The 23,179-nt window shown below is 41.8% G+C and overlaps 1 protein-coding gene across 1 annotated transcript in view; it reads left to right on the top strand.

Moving 5' to 3' along the window:
- The window catches only part of TMCC3 (transmembrane and coiled-coil domain family 3), a 132,248-nt gene that overhangs the window by 3,190 nt on the left and 105,879 nt on the right, over window positions 1-23,179 (top strand). The window lies entirely within an intron of this gene.

Raw genomic sequence — 23,179 nt, 5'->3', positions numbered from 1 at the left:
CTTCCCCTGCTGCTATTGTTCCCGACACGGCCGCAGAGGATCCCTTGGCTGCGAGATCTCGGGCGCGGATAGACTTGGGCGAAGGGAAGAGCTCTCCATCCGCACTAGGCAGCGGCGCTGGCGGTGCTGTGTGCAGGCGAACGCAAGGCTCTCATGACTGCCCAAGGCACTGCTAAAAGGTGTAGAAAAATAACCTGAAGCTCTTAGCCGAGGAGAGCGTGGTACCTAACCAGACCCCACGTCGGAACTGAAACCAAAGACTATTAAAGTCAGTAGGGATCCTTCCCCTGACATCTAGCTCCAGTCACAGTTCTCACTGCTCCTTCCAAAAAGGCAAGCTCCCCGTCTAGGTAGACTTGGGCTGCATCCTGAAACAGGCTGTAGCAGGATAGTGCCAGTGTAGAAGGCACGTTATCAAAAGAGTGAATCACGCAACTGCCCAGGCTTCTTGTCCCGCTGTTGTTCCTGTCTTGCTCCCATTTTTTGTGACCTTTCCAAATTTTGTTACATCCTTAGGCCCATTAGCCTAAGTGTGCCCGAGCTCAGACAGCTGGAGTAGTAGGACATCTCTCAAAATTCATGTTAAAAGATGTAGGAAATCTCTTCCATCAGTTCCTGATGAATGAGGTGGTTGGAGCCTGGGATCCTCTTCAGCTGTGCTCAGCCACAGATCCAGGTTGCAAAGGCTATGCTTGGTTTGGCAGTGCCGAGGGAACACAGATAAGCAAGATGATTTCTCTTTGTTTTGGGAGGAACCCTTCGCTTAGCTGGACTCCCTAAGCCTGATATTGCTAATCCCTTTTACAAAATAGCAGTATTTTACACTTAGTGTTAATTATTGTGTGTTTGTTGTATGGTTTGGACAAGCTGGTTAAGAGAAAGCTGAATAATTCTATCCTTTCATAGTGAATAATGTGGAACAAATGCTTTATTTGAATTTTATCTTCTTCCACTGCCCATCATAGTCCTTTGCTACAAGGAGAGGAAATGCACAGGTGGTGGTCAAGATTTTATATTAAGGATTTATCAAAGGGTGAAATTACCTTGGGATTTGTGGATACAAGGTATTTGAGCCTTGTTTCTTTTTCTTACTTTATTCTGTGGCTGCTCAAGGGCTGAATTGGGCTTTGAGGGTTGGTTTATGCTGTCATCCTGTTGTGTGCTGCATGTGTATGAGCTGTCCATCACAGACTGACCTCCATGTGAATTATGAGCCACTTGTGCTAAATTCCTCTCCTGTACACAACTAGAGCACTGCCAAGAGACATTAAGCTAACTTTAGCTTAAAGTGATAAAATTTGTACTTCCTAATTTTTAGGCAACATCTTAGTGCTAATGAAGGCTGCATAACAAATCATCTGAGAAAGGAAATCTCCTTTTAGACAAATGGAGCAAGAAGTAAAAGGAAATTACAGCTCTCACTTTGAATCAGGAGTGCTCTGACTCTACTTTAGTTATCCCACTGGGCAGCCTTCCCCACTGAGTTCATAGTCCTTAGCATGTCTTGGAAAAACAGTAGTCAGTGTGGGGAACCAACAGTAAAATTAATTTCATGTCATGGCTCTCTAGGATGGACTTTGAAACTTCAGTGTTGACTGCTTTGTCTCCTCTTTATTCTCTGCTGTTCCAGAGGGTTTTCTACAATTTCCATCTTAACATCCTCTTTTTTTGCTTTTATATCTGTCAGAAAGGGAACATAAAACATAGAGAAACCTTTGTTTTTCTATTTTTCCCCCATCATGTGATTTTATGGCCAGCAAGAGGAAGCCTAACATTTGAGACCCCTCTGTTTTGCAGTCCCTAAATGCAGTTAATATTTCAGTGATTGCTTCAAAAGTAAGTAAGTAAGTAAATAAATAAAAGCTGGGCTACTGAGTTGGAAAGCTCAAGCTCTTGCATGGCATTTAGTATGGGTCAAAAACTTTGTGTTAAATCTATACTTTCCATTTGGTTCATGTTTTCCAAAGCCATCTGTGCTCATAAAGGAGCAATAAGTAAATGAGTTGTTTTGGGTGCCTCATTAACATAACAAAACCCTGGGGTTTGTGGCTGGAGACATGAAATAATGTCCTTTCCTTTTCTGTTTGACATGTAGTGAATTTCAAGTGTAACACAGAGAAAATGGCTCTGTGAAGATGGGTGGAATCAGTGAAACGTTGGTGTCTCTGGGGTGGGCTTTCCCTAGGCTGAGCCCTTGGCTCCCGGGTGTGCTGATCTCCCTGAGGAGCCTGCTGCTCCCTGTGCTTCAGTCACTGGAGTGGGAGGGAGTCCTCCAGGCGCTGGTGACAGAGGCCAGCAGTGCTGTGCAGAGGCTGGCAGTGCTGGGGCTTCAGGAGTGACACAGCATGCACTGTGCAGCACCCTCTGCACTTTTACTCCTGGGTCCAGAAGGACATCTGAGGCAGAGAACCCTCCATGTGTTCCTCAGGTCTCTGCCAGAGTTGTGGAGGACAGCGGAGCGGTCCAGGCTAAGTGAAATCTGGCTCTGTTTGCAGTGGAGCACCACGGACAGGGAAGGATGGGCAGTAGCAATGCTCTGCTAGCCTGCTGCTTTCAGCTTTCTCTGCTGGGCCTGGAGCTTAGCTCAACAGTTCTTACCAAGTGCCTGCCTCTGCTTACCACCCCTTCTGGCTCCTCCAGCTACTTGTGTCCCACCTGTTCTTCACAGAGGGAGCACTTTCTAAAATCCTTGGAGTACTAGCAAGGTTATTGATTACTAATTATCCTGACACCATATTTGAGATGCTTTATAGGAGTTTGATCATTCCAGACACAGTCCCCCCCTTTCCTTGTCTCTACACTCTTTTTTCAGACTTCAGGAATGTGATCGCTGTGTGTACAGATCATCCTGGGCACCCCTGCTTCTCTTGCTCTTCAAGCTGTTCAGAATAGTTAGAAATTACATAGATAGCACAGACATGTCCAAATACTTTCTTGCTTGTGTAGGGAGATAGAATATAAGAAAATAAAGGTAGTATAGAAAGTAATCTTACCCCTAAAGAGTTGCAGCTGGGCTAATTACTAAAGATTAGGAGCTGGCCTGACTTTAACAGGCCACAGCTGTAGCCAATAAGAAGGGTGTTATAAAAGAGTGGATTGGTTGGTTCAGGGTGAACTGGAGTCAGTTGGCTACTGTGAGAAGAAGGAAGAGTTGGTGCTTAGAGGAGCTGCCCTTGAGAAACATCAAGGAGGTATGAAACTCTTGCACTAGGGCGACAACAATAAGGAACTCTTGCAATAGAATGATAACAAGCTTGTATGAACCCTGTTGTGTAATATGTATGTGCTGCAGCTGGATGTGTAACTAATGTCAGCTGAGGCTGACATTTGATTTCATTCCACATGAATGATCTGATTCTTTTTCTTCCATATGCCCCTCTTTTCACTTAGTTTCTTATTAGTAAGAAAATGCTGATGCATATATAAACAGGAGGAAAATCCCTTAGGTTGTTTTCCTGTTTTTGCATACCTCCTCCTTCCTGGTCATTCCAATACAGTAGACTGGCATTGTGGTTAATGGAGACAAGCTGTCTGTTAGATACTGCAGGAATGTGGTGACAGAGAGGACAGGCTACATTTCCAGGTAACAGATGGAAAGGCAGTTCTCCAGACCTCAACAATCTTGTCTGTTTGGATTTGTTCCTCTCAGTTTCTCTTGCCAGATGACCTACCTGTCTTAATGGACCATATTAGGAGTTAATTTATTCAGTCTCAGCAGTCTGTCACCAGGTCACTGAAGTGCATATTACATATAAATTCTTGCTTATGTCTGCTTATATTATCTCTCTTGTTCATTTGCACTAGGGTAAACAAATTTACATGTCAAATACTGCCTGTGTTATTTCTTCAGGAAAGATGTACCTACACTTAGAAATTAATGAAAATCAAATACATCACCAAGAAATTAGTACTTAGGAACAACAAAAAGGAGAAATTAGTATGAGCAGAATATACTGAAAATCCAGGCTGGGCTAAACAAAGTCTGTAATGAAGATGAAATTGTGTGCTACTTCTGTTTTTATTATCTCTCATTTAATACTCTTAGGTGGGTTTGGTCTCTGATACTCAATAATCTATAACTACTCTTAGTACTTATGGGGAGGGAAAGGAAACAGTCTCAGTCTATTTAATGTTCTGTTTAATTCATAATGTATTGAGGAGGGACAAATATATCTTGCCAGGTACAGAACAGTGCTTGCTATAAAATTTATTCATCAGGTATTTGAGCAGAATGAAAGCTTTATTTTTAGCAAGTTGTCGTTGTCATTTACAACTTGTTGGGCAAAAACTGGGACAATTTGTGCTAATGAGGGAGCATGGCACTGTGGCTCTGCTGGGAAAGAAACTTGCCCTTTTGTAATATTTATCTGCTCAGAAATTGCCTTCAAATAGTACATAATACTGTCAGTCAAAGACTAAATTTCAGGGTTGAGGTAATACAGAGATTTTCCTTTTCAGCTATTTTAGAGGCTCTACTATTTTGACTACCCTCAGGGAATATGAAATGTGTTAGCAGTTAAATCCATGACAACAGATAACTTACTTAAGCATTAGATTTAGCTGAGTTAACATGCAGTCAATTTAACTGGCTAAGGCACAGGCCACCCTGGCATGAGGGAGCACTGAATAAATCCTGGCTCCAAACTCAGCAGAGTGGCTGTTCAAACAGGGGCCTCTCCCCTTTGGGAGAAGCAAGACAGACAGACAGAGATTTCTTCTACAGCTGGGCATGCTGTGACAGGCATGAATTTAGGTGGATTTTAGTGAATTTGCGGTGAATTTAGGTGCCTGCAGATGTTAAGTGCCTAAAAGATCTCATGATGTGCATGAGGACTTCAGTGGGAGATCAGTATCAGTTTTGAATGACTAGAGAGGATTTCCTTTACCTCAAGCTCTCCCCTTTGCAAAGGAGTTTATCTTTCCCATCACTGCTTCTGCTGTGATTTTTTTATTGTGATGCAAGTGATTAGCAGCAGGATTCATCTCTTCCAGCAGTGTCTATGATGCAAAACCAGATCAAAATGGGGTCAACATTTTCCAGTGCTTGAAGACTTGAAAGTAGCAAGGGTATAAGGGGGACCAAGGCAATGAGGCTGAGACTTCAGGCTCAGCAGTGGTGTGTGCTGTGGCAGACAATAGATGATGGAAGGATATATAATTCTACTCACCAATGTAAAATAGGATGTTTAAAAGATAGGGTGAATTTTTCTGCAGTTTTTGAGGTCTTAAGTTGGAAGTGTCATTGTGGTATAAAGAAATGTCAATGGGATATCTGAGATATATCCACCATCTACTTAAAACCTGTCCTAAGATTTATTTTCTTAAGATTCTACAGTAAATTTCTTTAAGGGTGGGCAATAAGGAATCAAAATGAAATGGAAAGTCAGTGGGGTTTATGTATCAAAGTCCCTGGGTTCACTTTCTAAAATGGCATGTAAATGACTGATGTGGTTTCAACTGTCTTACATTTTTATCTGCCACCTCTGTTGATAAGCAGAGAGGAGAGCAAGGCATAAATTGACATGGAGAGGAAGAATAGAAAGTGACTGCTTGTTCAACCTGTGTCGGCAAAAGAACTGGGGCCATCAAATGAAACCATCAGGCCCCTCATGTTCAGAGCAGAGGAACGGGCTCTGCATTTACCTGTGAGATTCCTGGCCACTGGGTGTTGGGGGGAGCACGAGTTTCCATGGATTCAAATTCACACAGAATATGCCCCTGAGGATAAAGTGGACACTGCTGGCTCAAAACCCCCTTGACCTGCAGATCTCCAGCAGCTGGGAAGTATCCTGGGGAGCAGCGTTCCATGGTTATTCTAGTCATGGGAGTCTTCCCAAGATATCTATCCACTGTTGGCCACTGTTCCAGCCAAGATACAGGCATGGATTTAATATGAGCCACTATGTTCTTTACCATCTAGCAACACAGAACTGAGCTTTGTTTTCTGCTGAGCTTGCTTGTGAGATATGGAACCTGTTAGTCATACCCTGGATTAAGCATGTCACCTGAGAAAAGTTTTATGAGTGTATGTGTTCTCACAGAATATGTGCATAATTTGAGATTGCAGTTATGAGAAAAGAAATGAAGGAAGGCTAAGATGTCTTAAACAGGTTGACTTCACTGAACTAAACCCTAAAGATTTGATTAAAGTAATTTCTTTTGTTCAAGATAGCCCTTCAGGGCAGGGGTAGGTCAGGATGGCTGGTTGCATGTTTGTCGAAAGCTTGCCTGTGCCAGGCTGAACATTTCCATTTCCTCTTGTTCTGAGGTAAAGACAAAGCACTTTCTAGCGCAAAAGACACAGAGAAGAGCCAGTTAACATCTTTTCCTCTATATGTTCTCCACTGCTGAAACACTGTCCTACTGACAAGACAATTAAATCTTAACTTTAAGAAACATATATGAGAAAAAATAGTCATGGGAAATAAAGGGGAGAGATAAGCTGACTGAAGAGTAAGTAAAACTTCCAAAAGGCTTTGATAGTCTCTAGTTGTAAGGTAAAAAATGGCTAAAGCTCCCCTTTTCTGCCATGCTCCAACATATGTGCATATCTGGACAGATCTCGTGAGGCTTCAGGACCTTTAAAATCAGGACACTGGCTCTCTGGTCACTGTTTTCCTGCTTCTGAGCAATTGATCTTAAGGCATTGTATTTAATGTAGTTGAACTTGACCTTGAATGCCAGAAACCATCATAAAAGAAAATGCTTCACTAGGCCATATTATTCTTATCAAAACCATTTTGAAATAGAAAATTAGGTTTCTATTAAAAAAACAAAACAACAACAACAAAAAAAACAACAACAAAAAAACCAAAAAAACCCCAAACAAAATCCAAAAAATATATTTCTGAGAAAAATATTAGTATTACAATGAAAAATTAACCTCTATTTGAAGAAAAAAAAAGGGCAAGCTTAAATCTCTTTATTCTTTATGGGAAATCAAAATATTTTCCGGAAGAAATATAAATAAATTTTGCCTTGCAGCAATATAGTATTAATGCTTGATAGTTTGATTCAGATATTCTACTTTTTATTTGTAAATTAGTTAGATTTTTGGGTTTGGAGTTTTCTTGCTGTTGTGGTTTGTTTGTTTGTTTTATTATTGTTCGTCTTGGCGTTTGCTAGCATACAATTATTTGTACCACTAGTCTAATTTGCAAGTCTCCTCGTAGTTCTCCATTCTTTTCAGGTATTCTGAAAAACATTTTGTTACGTGTTCTCATTGTCTTTTCCAGCTTATTTCTGGACAGATGAATAAACACACTTTTTAATGCATTTCAATTATCTTACTTTTTGTCAAGATGTACTTTCAGGTAACACAATTAATTAAAACTCCATTAACTGTGTAAAAAGATGTATCCCCTGATGGCAGACCTTTGGTACTGGCCTACTTGAGTTAATGAGTGTGAATGGATGTATGATAAATATTGATTTGCTCAAAAAGAAAGGGGATTTTAAAAATCTTTTTGCTTGCTTTTTTTGTTTAAGCCTGAAGAGATACTTTCCATTGCTTTTTTACCACTGAGATTGTCTGTTTGGATCTTCCTGAGACTTAGAGCCCGTTTCACAAATAGTGTGGCCAGCAGGACCAGGGCAGTGATTGTCCCTCTGTACTGAGCATTGGCGAGGGCACACCTCAAATCCTGTGTCCAGTTCTGGGCCCCTCACTGCAAGGGGCTGAAGTGCCCAGAGAAGGCAGCAGAGCTGGGGAAAGCTCAGGAGAGTGAGAGTGAGTTGTGTGAGGAGTGGCTGAGGGAGCTGGGGATGTTGGGCCTGGAGAAAAGGAGGCTCAGACAGAACCTCATCACCCTCTACAGCCATCTAAAGGAGCCTGTAGCCAGGTGGGGGTCAGCCTCTTCTCCCACGCCGCCAGTGACAGGACGGGAAGACAGAGCCTCAAGCTGCCCCAGAGGAGGTTCAGGTTGGATATTGTGAAGAATTTCTTCATTGAAAATGTTGTCAAGTACTGGAATAGACTGCCCAGGGAAGTGGTGGAGCTGCCATCCCTGGAGGTGTTCAACAAGTGACTGGACGTAGCACTAGTGATACAGTTGAGTTGGCATGGAGATGTTTAGTCAAAGGTTCGATTCGATGATCTTTTTTCTGTTCCCTTCTCTGATGTTGAAAGCCGGGCTGGTTGTCAAGGCTTTCAGTGCCACTCACAGCTGCCACGTCAACTACTTGTCTGGGCAAACTGTGCTTCTGTGGCTTGCAGAACACCTGCACAGGAGGCAGCTGAGCACGAGAATAAATGAATGAGAGAAAGGAGCAGGGAAAGGGTCCTTCTGAAGGGTGGTGTTATATTACATGAATAAATTTCAATTTTTTTAATTACTGGGAAAAGTGTAGCCAGAGAGCTTTCTAGGCTTCAATCCTGAGTGTTGTCATTGCAGAAACTGTGTAGAATGAGTTGAGGGTGTGAAGAATAAAATATCCCTAGCCTTGGGTGATAATAGAAGCCTTTCTGTTCTGGTAGTTATTTATCATTCATTCTTTTAATGTGTGATTCAAGAGGTTTTTTTAATCCAAGAGTAGTTTTTAACTGAGTCCTACAATAGGTGACTTGTTTCAACTACTGTTTTCAGACTCTAAAAAGTAGGAGTGCAGATTTAGCAAGCAAGAATGTGTATCTACATATATAATACTCGGGTAATTCATGCATGTTGAGACAAAAATAACAGATTTGTATCCTAATACACTGGCATACCAGTTCTAGGGGTGGGACTGAGTCAAGACTTTTGTACTTGGAGCCTCTGCTGCCAGACTACAGAAATTGAATAACTGAAAAAAAAGGTGAAGTTACTTTTATTCAGTACTCTCTTACAGCAATACAGCATTGGTGGAGAATAAAGGAATCTGAAGTCCCTGGTAGTGGATAGTAATCTAATGTAAATCCTCAGGCAAGATAAGTTAATGTATTCTCGGCATGGTGCCTGGAGTAGGATGGGGGGGAGGAATGGGAAGGGGTGAATCAGCTCTCATGTTTTGCAAGATCCTGCCTTCTAGTTCAATATTGTCTTGTTTTCTTTGCCTAAATTTATTCCTGACAGGTGGTGACAGAATGTTTTCATTAAAGAAGTTTCCTAGAATTGCAGAAATCATATAAATTCTCCTGTGGCAAACTAGCATTCAGACTTACGAGTGGCCATATTCTTTTTGCTAGCTCTTAAAAGCTTAGAAATTCCTCATTGCTGCCTAAAATCCCTTTTTTCCCTGGGCCTCATTATCCAGCAGTGCAAGGCAGAGAGTGCAGAAGTGCAACTCCTGCTGCTGACCCATGCACAGAGGGGGAGCAGCTGCCTGCAGGAGTCCTGGGCAGCTGCAGTCAGGTTGAACCTTGTCCCTGACACTGCAGTTATCCTGACCCCAGGTGGGCTTGAGGCAGTGCCAGCATGTGTCCTGACCTGCTTTTGCACTGCTTGATGTTGAATTATGGATCCCCTATGACATTGTTCTGCTAGAGCCTCTCAGGGATGGGTATACAGTTTTAGAACTGCTGTCAAGAGAGGGCAAGCTGGTGCTTTGACAAGCTGGGCATAGGAAACAGTGCTATAAGAATGCTGCTGTAGTAACACAGGTTGTTAGCACTTGCAGAGGGTGCTTGTGCCTCCTTGGTGCACAGCTGGTGGAGCCAGAGTAGATCCCAGGGGACAAACCCATGGCTGTTTGCGTGGGGGGTAGCTGTGCCTCACTTCATGTGTCCTTGAGAGCTGGTGGCTTGAGTTTATTGGAACCTGCCCTGCCTGCTCTGGTTTCCCACTTGTGGTTCCTCAGTGAATGTGGATGAGAATGTGGGATCACTGTCAGACTGTGGGGACAGATGAAAAAAAGACTATCTGTGCCTGATAAGTCAACCAGAGAGCTCCTGTTTCCAGCTCTAGGTCCAGGGACTGTATGTGGACCAGGTTTCCATGGGTGAAGTGGGACAGGGGAGAGGAAGAGGAGCTGCCTGATGAACCAAGTGCTGGGGTCATTATTCTCAGCAATGCTGAGCACAGTGGAGGAGGTTTTTGAATGCTGGTTCTGGTGTGCTGATCCACCACCTCCAGAATATCCTGCCTGTAACAAGTGCTCAGGTGTTCAGGCTGTGTTTTCTGTTCTCTGTGATAACTATATTTAGACAGAATACAATTTAAGTGGAAGACACAAATCACTGAATCAGAGGGAGTCATGGCGTTGAATCAAATGAAGAAAAAGTAATAGTTTCCCCAGTCAGTTCACTTGTTTCTTGCTTCTGGGGTCCATTTTGATTTCATAAGCACATTCTCTTACTTGGCACTGCATCTATAGGAATTTTTAAAGTATGTGTGTGTTCTTAGTATTTTTGCTGTGCTTGAGATCAGCACTGTTAACCTTACTCATTGGAATGGTTCAGTCCCCTGGGCCTGTACAGCAGTCCTGCTCCTCCACAGGACCGATTTTGGCAAACAGCTTTAGAGATGCTAATGAGGGCGATGGAACAGGAGAGGTACCACATGGCTGAGTGTGCATTAAAAAGTCCTTGCCTTGATAGAACTTAAAGCTTGTAGGACTTCCCATCTTCAGAGTTCTTATAAGCATTAACGAAGCCTCATGACACCACCATGAAGTGATGTAAATATGTATTATCACTATAGTACATGGGAAGGCAAGAGAGAAAATTTTCTTGTGCAAAGATTGCCAGAGAAACCAAGGGGAAAACCTATAGTTTTAAATGACTGTCTTATCCTAGACAACTGGAAATTGCCTTTCTAAGTTGCTGTGTTGTAAAAGCACACACTTGTGTAGGCACATGCATCAGTGCTCTCCTGAACAAAGAGATGTTCCTTAGCTAGTGCTTGGGAAACAAGTGCAGCTTTGAAATAGCTGAATGATTCTGCAGGGAAAAGCTGTGAAATTTTTGTATCTATCACTGAGCTTACTAAGGGTTTTTTTTTTATAGCTTGTTTAGCAATTTCAGACTTTTCTCATGTGAGTTCTCCTTCCCCATAACTCAGTTTGAAAAGAAGGATGGAGGAGAGGGAAGGAGACAGCGCCTTCAGAACACATGAGGGGTGTGCCTTGGGTCTCTGGGTGATAGCTGGGAGGAGAGAGTAGCTGAAGGAGGGTGAGGGGCTGAGGATGCCTGACAGAGCTATGGTGGGAAAATTCAGCCATTGCACAAAGCATTGATGGGACCTTCAGGGACTCTTCTGCTAGTTCTGCTGGAGCATCCTTTCATGGTCATTGTAGGTCCTGGTCTTTGTCCTCTCCTACTGCTTGTTATTGTCACACTTCACAGCCAATGCCATTTCAGTGTAATTCTACCCTTGGTGCATCTACCTCCTCCCATCTGTGTTTGTTCTCCGCTCCTAGCAGCTCCTTGGCAACCTGCCACATGAGATATAATCTGCAGCCTCATGTAGAGAATTACTGTACTCTGACCTCCCCTGTGTTACAAGCTACTTCTGCTTCATAGGGCTTAATCCTGCCAAGAGCTAAACTCCACTTCAACCAGGCACCCCTATGGAAACTGCCCTCCCACAGGTGGATTGATGGTTTTGAGCAGTGCATGTGTGGAAATACATTGACCACTAAAGGGTAGAAATCAGGATATGAATTAAGTTTTTCAAGTGAAGTCTGTAAACTAGTTCTAGCTGTATAAAATAACTTTATTTTTGGGGGCAGAGGATCTTCTTTCATGAGTGAAAAGCTAAGGTAAAAATGAAAACCTAGTCAGGATTACTAATGCAAACACTATAAGGTATTTATTTTACTGGTAGCGCTAATGTTTTGTGATCAGCTTTCAGTGAACATAATTCAAGACTTTTATGTATGTATTTAATTCAAGACTTTTATGTGTGTATTTATATAGCATAAATCTAGAGATTCATGTGGAGTAGTATCTCGTAAGACAAATACTTAGGTATACTGAAGAACTAGGACACAGATAATTACATTTCTGATCAAATTAATTATCTGCATATTGAAATATCCATGAAACAACCCTTCTGAGGCATTTTAAATGGCATAAAACTCACTAGCTGGATCCCTGCTGATTCCGATGCACGTTTCTACTCAATTTCTCTGAACTGTACAGTCTGACACCTCAGTTTGTTCAAAGGCTGATCAGGTTAATTTGCTCACAGTAACATTGTTTCAGAAGCTACAAAGAGCATTTTTCCTGTACCTTAGGTAGCTTCACAATAACTATTTCTGTGGGCATTTCCCTTTCTACTCTCCTTCCAAAGGAGGTGCTCCCACAAACGCTGCCTCCCACCTTCAGTCATACTGCTGTCCTCTTGGGGTGCATCCAACAATGGTGCACCCTTTCAAAATTACCTCCAGGCTCTGTGACTGGCTTCTTTAACTCTAGTCCCCATCTCCTGCTATGTGAAGTTTGTGTAGCTGTTTCCAATTCCTTTATGGCTTACTCTCTGGTCCCCTTCTCTGGCTTTCACTGCTGCTCCATGTTCTCTGCAGTCAGTGGGTGAGGCAGCTATCAGAGATGTTTTCTTCCCCCTCTCTTTCACTGCATCCCACTTTGCCACGTCTTTCCTGCAAGGCCCCTCAGAGCCATCACCTCTGCATGGCACTGCCTTGTGAATAGGACTTGGGTACAGGTCTCTCGTAGCTATCTTATGCTGCTAGAATGCTCTTCAGATAATGAGGTGTGAATGAGGGACAAAAATGACTCGAAGCGCAGGACTAGATTAATGTATCCACTGTCTTCCCCTGGATACAGTTCCTGAAAACAAAGGGGCAGATGATGCCTCAGCTTTCACTAATGCTATATTTGAGAATTTTCTGTTAGCCAGTGGTACAGGCTGCTACCCAGGAAGAAGACTCTGGGACGCTTTGGCAGTTGTGAACCTTCCTGTGCTCTCTGTGGGTGCTTCCCAAGAAGATGGGCTGGTCAATGAGGAAAATGTTTGGTTATCCCTCAGACTTTGGTTGTGTGTCTTACAGTGAGTCTATTGCCTCACAAGTACTGTTGTGTACTTCTGTGTTTGGGGTAAACACATGGGATTGAATTCATATTGAGAACTTCTGTGTAGTCCTCACCAGTATCTAGAAAAGGAGGTATGTCAACTCACATGCTGAACTTACTCTGTTTAAGTATCCTGCATTGCTACAACAGACTGAGAATTAGCATCTGCATGTCACATTTTTGTAGCACTAGTTTAAGCCAATTGAGCTGTGTATGATTTGCCTTCTGGACTTTTCCTCTTGCTAAAAACAGGTGATGATTAGTGCTCAGTGTAAGTTAGACATGAGTAAAATGTTGTTCAGCTAAACAGCTTGAATAAATGGTGCCATTTTGCATGCCTGTTTGGAGCACAGAAAATGAATCTGCTTCCAAAGCTGGATCCCTACCACTGGATTTGTGGTTTTCTAGAAGTTTCTGACCTAAAGCCCAGTTTACTGTATAGTTACCATAATCGTGCTATCCAGCCATGAGCATGTAAACTGCACAGATTCTGTTCGGGAATTACATTGTGGAAATACAGACAGATCTGTTTAATGAGGTACAAAACCTGTTTTGTATGAAATGTATAAACTTACCTTATCCATGAGACACAAAGAACAAAGGATAATTTTGATAATCAAGCTTTCTGAATATGGCAGGACTATTCAATATGATGAGCATTAAAAGTCATGACCTCATCTGGGATGACACAAAGCTGGTATAATCAAAGTGCTTCTGTATTGGATTTAATAGTATTTAATGTTCGGGCTCCAGTTTGGTAACTGTTGTTAGTATCCAACTCAAAAAGATCAAGTAGGTCCAAGAGCTTCTCCCTGCCATTGGTAGTATTCAGTTAGCTATGACTGGGGACAGAAGAGGAGAATTTGGTAGCCTACTTCTTAAAGAGAGCCAGTGCGCCATTCCATAGTGTACTTGCAGACTTAAAAAAAAAAAATAAATCTTGCTTTCTCTAAAAGTTATATTTTAAAGTTTTAAAGATAAATATCTTTTTTTTTGTTAAGGTTTGGAGCTCAGAATGTTTTGAAATGTTTTTCTTGCTCATTTAGAGAAAATCCCACTTCATTTGAATTAATTACTGCTCCTATGGTGATATTTGAACTAAAGACTGTCTTGGATGATCAAAATAGGAAAAAAAAAAAACTAGACTAAAACTCATCATATGAACTTTACTGGTAGAATTTTATTAACTCTGAATGCTGATATTCACAAGTTCATCCATCCTCCTGTCTCCCACTATTGTTGTCTTTTGGTTTTTAAAACCATGGAAGGTTTTTCAGCCAGCTGCGGTTGAAATAAACTTCCCATTACCTTGCCAGAATGGTAGGGATCAGCTCAAAATCATCTGAGTCATTGTACTCTGGTGGGATCTGCGTTTACATTCTTGGCATGAAATAGTCTATTCTCCCATTTGAAATGCAAGTAAGGTAATAGAAAGTGAGAACATCCTCATGTAGACATGCGTGGACAGATGTGGTGTCTCTCCGGCTGTTTCATTTAACTGCTTTGCATTCTGCCAGACTGTGTATTGAGTGTGTCTTCTGCTCCATGGGCAGAGTGAATATATGACTCCAAAGAGATGCATCAATGAATAGATGTTGTTTGTCTGTCAACACACAGCCTGGGTCAGTTCCTGGCAATTGCACATCCTGAAGTCAGCTGTAGTCTGATGCTGGTTTATCATTCTGCCATGCAGTTAACTTGGAACAGGGTCTGTGGCCTGTCCATCACCTCGCTGGCTTTTTGAACACTTTGGTCCATTGGTTGAAAGGGTGCCAGTGCAAGGTCACTACTGGGATGCAAAGCTACATCAAAAGTACGTGGAAGAAAGAAAATATCTAAGGCTAAGCTCAGGTAGTTCTGCTATCTCTTCCTAATGTGTTCTTCTGCATAGCTTGTGGTAGCTGGAGGTGGGTGAGCCATACTTTGTGGTAGAGACTGCAAAAAATAACAGTGGTTTAAAGACCTTGCATTGTTCACAGCAAAGGACTGCCTGAAAGCTGAGGAGTTCTTTGCAGGGCAGGAGACTGGCTGGATACAGAAGATCAAGGGGGACCTGAACTCATGGCCTTGTTATTTTCAGATCAGTTGGGCTCTGACAGGACAACCCAACAGAAGGTTCTGCAGTCAGTGAGCATTTATTTTCTGACCCATTTCTTTTTCTTGTGCTATGTAAAACTGGTACTGTACCCTGGCACAAAACCAGCAGCTGGTTCTCTGTGCCCATGGGATTTGGAGATTCAGGAGGGTCCGTATTTTTGCATTCAGGAAGTTTGTTAAGAATCACACATCACACTCCTACTATTCTCTCAGACTGACATAGTCTCCTTTTTATAGGTGGCTTTATATCCCTTTCACCATTCATTTAAAATGGTGGCCAGGTCTAATATAGCAGCAAATCAATAGACACAGGGTATCTCTGTAGTTCATTTTACCATAACCATTAGGAACTTTCTGCAACTCCACTTGCAAAGACTGCATTTATCTGACAGCTTGTCCTGCACATTAGATGTGAACTAGAAAATAACTTGTCAGAAGTGTCTTTGTTGGCTGTTGCCATGCACAGAGAAAGAGCAGAATCTTTATGGTCTTACGTGTCAGAGGTAAAGAGAAGACAGGTCTGGCTGTTACACACAAAACCATAAATTTTGCAATGGCCGTTGCAGTGCTTGAACGAAAGTATCTGAGACATTTTGGTTTTCAGAACAAAGCATAGCAATTTCTGAGAAAATAATACATGTGAAAGTACAAATGCCAATGATGTACACTCTCACTGCTGCAGTTTCTGTAGGATGACTTGATTCACTTAAATTAAAAGCGGGAACTCTGGGGTTTTGTAGAGCATAGAAAATGTCAGGGAAAATCATCTCAGGCAATGTTTTAAAGCAGTGCCACCTTATGGTTCATTTTAGAATAGGGATGTGTCCCGCCCTTGCAAAACACCACATGCATCTGGCTGGGCTCTCTAACTTTCTTAAATGGTCACTGTCTGTGTTTCTGATCGGGGGGGGGGGGGGGGTGGTGTTGGGCTATACCTTTCACTATCAGGAATAATTACAGAGAAAAAAATGTGATTATTAGCTTGCTTCTCAAACAAGAGCTGTAGCTGTTCCTTCTGTACAACTACTCAGCACATTGCTCTCACAGGCAAAAGAAATCTTCCTTCAAGCCCATTCCTCCCAGATTCCTTGTATGACTGCCTAAGGCTCCTGTTTGTGCTGAGATGTTGCATTCTGACCCAATGGCACAATCTAACATCTTGGTAGCTGCAGCCCATATTCATCATAGCTAGTTCTGCTGTCCTGTCATTCAAGCCATGGTAAATAATTGCTGACTGGTTAAGAGCTTTGAAATTCTGCCACCACTGTTGCTCACATAAACTGAGGATCCCTGAGCAGGGTAGGTTTCATGGATCTGATGCGACCATGCATCCAGGGAAGATGATCTTAGAAAAATCCTTGCAGAAAAAACTGGTCCTCTCGGTCTCTTCCTGCTCTTGTTCCAGCTTGTGGCAGGAGTAGCTGCTGTTTGGATGCCAAAAGCTTGTCAGAGCTGCTTGGTTGTGTGGCTGCTCTGAATTCCTTCTGAAGTCAATTACGTATTGACGTATGCTCCTGTGTTAATTACAGCTACTGCTGCAGCTTGGTGACCTCTCTTGTCTGCAGTAGCCATAACAGTTTGCAAATAATTCTGGTTAGCCTGTGAGAGAAATGTCACTAAATTACAGGAGAAAAAATCCTGGAGATGCTTTAATTAAATTTTAGGTATAAAACTAGCAGTTTCTTCCAACAACTGCAATGCAGAATTCCCAGAAGTGGTATTAAGAAATATGGGTTTCTTTGCTGCCCTGCTGAAAGAGAAGTCCATTTCTTGTGGAAATTACTATTTGAGCTGGAATGAGAAGTGACCCAGGGATGCAGCTGGGACTGATGTTCAGCTGTTACTGCTCTGCTGCTCAGTGCAGTTCACACAACCATCACCACCACCATCCCCAGTGTTAGCCCACCCCTGATTGCAATGGGGTTAAAATCAGCCAGGAGCCATTAAGTTTTGACTCTCTCTGTTGGACTAGCTTATACATATCCAGACTGTTCTGCTTTCTTTTAGGCAAACAGACACTATGCAGCGTCTTTATTGAGCATTGCACAGAGATGGCCAGCCCAGCGTGGCTGTTAAATTCCCTCTAGCAGCAATCCCATTTATTATAGAAGACCATAAAGCTTAGTAATGAAAATCACATCATTAATATTAGCTTAAATATAACTGTTGCTAGAAATTTATCTTGTTCACAAAGGCATGTATGTTAAGGCCTGTGGCTACAGAGAATGCTTTGGAAACTCAGTTTCCTATGGTCTCGAGCCTTTTCATTCATACGCTTTTAAAAATGAAATTAAACGAATATTTTCTGGTTTTACCATGTATCCTATACAGTTCCCATACTTTTTCTTACAGCCTTTGTTCTGTCAAATATTTCCACAGCTACGTGCAGGCTGCCTCATTTAATTTAATTGGCCAACAAAATCAAAACCTTGTTATCCTTCACTCTGGTTTTACAAAATACACATCATATTTGAGCCCATCATATTTCATATCTGCAGTATCTGTCTGATTGGCCTGAAATCAGCATTAGGAGTTTATTAGATATATATAAAAAGACTGATCCTGGAAATCTGATTTTCATAGGGAGCTAGGCTAACTAAATCTAGTCAAAAGTATGGAAATTACAGCCAATGTAAGATGACAAACCTGAAAACTGAAAATACAGTGATAGAAGAGTCCAAAAATGCAGGTGATGAGCTGCCTTGGAAGATCATGTGAAACTCTTCCCATCACTGCTTCCATGATTCAAGGAGTACTGCAGTGTTTACTTCTGAATGGCTGAACTCAGACTTGGGCCAGGTTCTTCTTGGGAACAGATGGGTGCAGCTTTGCTGGCCACAGGTTCAGTGCCAGCACCATGCTGAACGCCAGCTGAAGGTGAGCACAGTTTGGAACAAATTTACAATGTACCTTCAATTGTCTATTTTCATAACACTTGAGAAAACTGTGCTGCTCTGCCTCAGGGCATCCATAGCAACTTTAATACATGGTATTGGTTTGTCAGACCTGCCTACGATTTACACTTCTGCTTGACATTATTTCTGTTTAGTTGATATTTCCCTTTCATTGTAATAAAGCTTTTTTTTTTTCATCTAACAGTGACTGTATGTGTTATACAAAAATGAGAGAACTCACTGACATGGAACTTAATCTTGTTTCTCTGTGCCCTTGATATAACCTTTCAACAGCATCAACACTTTCAACAGTGTATTCACACTCCAGTGCATGATGGGCTTATTGGTGTGACACAAACTACTAGATACCAAAATTATATGTGTTTGGGAAATAAAATAACTACAGCATTTATAGCAGTTTCTGGTAATTTCAGTCCAGATTGAAGTGACTTTAGACACATATGGTAAATCATAAAAAACTTCTGAAATATCTAAACAGGTCCCTGACCATGTATAGCCTGCTGTGACAAGCTGGTGTGCTGATTGCATGGGCTGGATGCCAGAGCTCCCTCAACCAGGAAGCCTTACTCAGCTAAACAGGACTCTGTGACTCTCAGGTGTATAGTGCTGATCATGCTCAGCAGCACATTTGCATTTATGCACTCTCACATTGCGTTATTACATGAATGGAATGGTTTTACTTCTCCAATTCTTTGAAAGAAAGGGGTTTAAATTTTAGGAAAAAAAGTTGACTTCCAAAAATTAGTATATTCTCATTAGAAGTGTGATAATAATGGAGTAATTATTATAGCTTTGTTTTGAAGTCTCATTTGACTTATAATTTTAAGACTGTAAATTTGTTTTATGTATTTTTGAGACAGCAGTTATTGGTGTGGCTTTTGTTTTTTTTATAAACACGTTTTATGGAGACAGAAGGTTATTTTATAAAGTATTTCCTACCTTTAGCATTATGTTGCTGAAATTGAGAGTCAAGGAAAGAAGCTTTTCAAAGATTTCTGCCAGATTCTTTAATGCCAAGTTTTCCTATATGAAAGAAAACATGTAGAGTGTTCAGGATAACACAAGTAGAGAAAGTAGTTTTTGGTTTGCTACTGAGGAGAGATTTCCTGTGGCTGTACAATCTCCTATATTCAGGAAGGCTCGTAGTTGTAGGAAGACTAATATTGCTGGGAAGGCACAATATTCCATGGGGTATTCTAGTGGTTTTCTTCTATCTTTTCTCTTTCTTCCTATTTTTTCTTCCATCAGAAAGAGAAGCCTTTTATCACAGTTGTTTGTTTTAACATTCCCTGGCATCTAAGTATGGTTTCAGGTGTAAAAGAATAACACAGTAGTTTTCCAGCCCTCTCCTTGGTATGCATGGCCAGGTATGAAGATGAGCTGACTGTTACTTGCCTCCAGCATATCTGAGTGCCAGCCTCGAAGGCTTGCTTACACTTGGGTACAAGATCTCACTGTATGTGTATGTGGGTGTTGGTTTATTTCTCTGTATTAGAAAATCTCTCAGCTTTGTGTGAGGTGAGGAGACTGAAATCCATGCAATGCCTTTTTGCATCTGCCAAAGCATTGTAGTTTGTGACACCCAGACTCTGATCTGTTTCTAATTGCAGCAGCAGTAAAAAACTCGGCTTAATTTTATACCGTTTACTTTTTAATGCATTTGCAGCCTCTGTATTGTCTTCACATTTTTAACAGAGGATTAGATTTTGGAAAATTCTATCTGTATCATAAAAGGAATAGGGCTGATTTTATCATACTTTTTACCTTGAAGGTGCACAAATGTACAAGAATTTGCACAAAGGGATTAAACATGCAGCACAGAGAATGATGTGTTATCTGTGCTTCTCATGTTGAGGGCATTTTATTTCAGTTACACCTCTTGGTGCATCCCCTGGAACATTATTGTGGATGCTACAAGCTGTGCAGGAAAAGAGGTTCCATTAATGGGCATGGGTAATTAGTGTTATGTCAGCCTTCATGCTTGTATGGATCCTGCTGCAGGATCAATGTGTGAATCTGGGAGGCCCTCAGCTTGTGAGCTGGAAGTGGCATAGAGTCTAAAACATAATATAATGCATTGTCTTGCAGTTTGTTATTCAGGGTTCTGCAGTAAATTCTGCCACTTGAATGCTCATCACCTGGTTTTGTCTTTCTTCAAAGCCCTGCTATGCTCTAGAGGAGTGCATTAGGATGGAGAGCTTTGGATAGTTGAGCTTTTAGCATTCTGCTCCATTGCATCCTTCCAACATGTGCTGCAAGAGAAAAAGAAAAATAATTGTTAATGAGGGAAATCTTACTAGGAGCTGGGCTCCCTGAAATGGACACATAAGCCCCATCTCCTTGCAGAAACCAAGCTATCATGTCCTGTACCCTAGATTCTCTGAGTACAGGTAGACCAAGCTGCCATAAGCTCTGCATCTGCAGTTGCGATCAGCCCCATTTGTTTTTGTACATTCTGTTTTCTCGGGTTTAGGTTTTGAACAGCTGTTGCACTCTGAATCCAAAGCTTCCAGAAAGCCATGAAGTACCTGATGACTTCAGTGGGCTCTAGAGCTGCTCTCAAATCCTAACTTGACTGCTTCTAAATGATTAGATGAATTTAGTTGGAAATGGATAAATCAGCAAGATCTCCACGCAAGGTACAACATATGAGTCCTTCTGCTTTACCTGTTCTGAGAGTTATTGCCTTCCCTCAGATTAAGGGATGCTGTTTTGTACCAAAATTAGTCTGTGATGTAACACTGTAATACAATATTGTACTTTGTATAGATGGATAGAGTACACACTCTGTGCAGATATGTAATTACAGCAAAACCTTGGCTACTCAAAGACCCACAGCAGTGAAACAGAGCAGTTTGTTCTGCCATCTCTAATGTGGTTTCAGATCAGGCCCTTACAAGGGACAAGGGCTCATGGTGTTCTTATAGGCAGGCTCCTTGTGGACCTTCAGGAGACAGGCTCTCTGCATCAACTTTTCTGTGAACACTGCAGCTGGCAGACAGGTAGATCCCTGTCAGGTTTAACATGCTTAAAGGGGGAAATAGAGTGCAGATCTGCATGTAGGCTGCCAGAAGACACCAGTGCCTTCAGCTGGCCAGGAGTGTTTTCTAAGACTTTGGAGGCTTTGAAATGAAGCTGGAATACTAGGAAAACTCATGGAGCAGGCAGTTTTGCCTGTATCTGCTGCAGTCAGTTCAGGTGCTGCATTTTGACTTTCAGAAAAATTCACTTCCTCAAGCTCTTGCCAAATGTGTAGCTCACCTGGGCTCACCATGTTGCTTATAGGCACTTGCTAGACTTGTTTTTAAGGACAAATGACAATATTCAGAGATGTGAATACATATTTTATTTGAAATTGCTATGAGCTTGTAAATTCATGATTTTTGAACTTTATGAAAATAACAAAATCACATTTATTTGACACAACAATAAGGATGCACAGACTGAGAAACTTGTATGTTATGTATAAAGAGACCAGAAACGAATCAGATTCACTGTAACCATCCCCTTTTCAGAAGAGCTAGAGCATGAGTGAACTGTAACTGTACAGTTTTGCCCTTGAAACTGAAAAGATTAGCAAATATTTGTTTTATTCTTTTTCAAAATATTATCCAGTAGCACAGAATAAAGCAGAAGTTCTTATGGGGAAATGCAGTGCCATTCTCTAGATTTAGCAGTGGGATTGTATTACGTATTTATGACAATTGTAACTGTGGTCTCTTCAGATCCATGTTGAGACCTCCAATATCAAGGCTGTGTGACTAAAGAGTTCAGATGCATCTCCTTAACCAGCAGCAAGAGGCATTGAGTTTTGAGCCCAATTCTGTGGTTTTCCAGTGTTTTTTCCAGTAAACACTGGAAAAACCACAGAATTACAATCTATCTGGGCCCTGGATTTTGTCTGATACTCAGATCTTGGTTACTGAAGACCCTACCCAGGCCCTGCCACCTGCTGAGCCTGCATTGCTCAGCCAGTTACAGAGAAAGTTGATCTGTGTGGGTGTTTGTGCTGACACCACCAGCCCTGGGCACAGAGTGCCATGCACCCACCATGCCTGCCACCTGCCTCCAGTGCCTGCCCAACTGCCCAGCTTGGTCCTTCAGTGTGGGGCATCCCTGTGCCAAAGTGCATGTGGCAAATTAATCTCCAGTGGGCTTCTCCACTCTCACAATCCACCACCCCCATGACTGAGAGGGAGGTGCTTGGGGGAACATCAGCTGCCTGAGGCGGCAAGAGGATGCCACTGTAGACCCAAGAGGACTCCAAAGTATGCCTTTGGGAGGTATAACAAACTTCATCTTGCATGCAGTCTCACAGCCACAAGTCTGCTTCATCAGAAGAAACACACTCCTCAGGTCTTGGCTTTATACCCCGAAGAGGGGCTGGTGGTCTGCAATCACCACAGCCCCCCGTCCACAGAGCATCCTGAGGGCTCTTCCAGGACTTCTGGGGGGGGCCATTGCAGTTTTCTGAGAATCATTTGCCCTTCCTCTCCTGCAAAAAAGAATGCCACTTAATGAACTCTGCAAGATATTTTGGCATATTTTAATGCAAAACAGTCTGCAGAAATAGAAGATCAGTTTACATTTAGCTAATGCTAAAACTGGGTATTTCAGTTTCACTTTGATGATGCAAAATTACAGGACTGAAGGTATGACAGAATAAATCTCCAAAGATCATCCAGTTCAAAGATCTATTGTATACTAAACAGTTTACATCTTGTGAAAGATTTGTTGATTATGATTGTTTCTGAACCGGTCTCTCCAAGCTGTAGATCTAATCTTACTTTAAGAGCATAAGGGTAAATGATTCTTTTCATCTACTCTTGCAGTTCAAAAGAGGATGCTTCACAGTTGCTCTTTGATCTGATTTCAAGGTCTGCCACAATGCAGAATTATTTTTTCCTACCTTGGCTGAGGATTCATGAGAGTTTTTTCAGCTATTGTTGCTTCATTTGAACAAAATAACAACATGACCTTGAGGTCCAGCATTCTTTTCTGGAAACTATTCAAAGTCCATTAAGTTATTAAATAAATCAGCACCTAGTAACAGATTGCTTAGAATATGTATGGATGCAATCTGATTCAGTAATAAACAACTTGGCAATGTGTATATTGCCAGGTATTTTCTCCTGTACTACAGGATGGCAGGGCCAGCTCAACATCTGAGGCTTTTGATGGTTTGAGTTACAGGTGGGCAGCGATTTTAATTTTCTAT

Source organism: Geospiza fortis, unplaced genomic scaffold (genome assembly GCF_000277835.1).
Source record: "Geospiza fortis unplaced genomic scaffold, GeoFor_1.0 scaffold186, whole genome shotgun sequence".
Classification (NCBI taxonomy): Eukaryota; Metazoa; Chordata; class Aves; order Passeriformes; family Thraupidae; genus Geospiza; species Geospiza fortis.
This window is presented reverse-complemented; position numbering and strand designations above follow the sequence as displayed.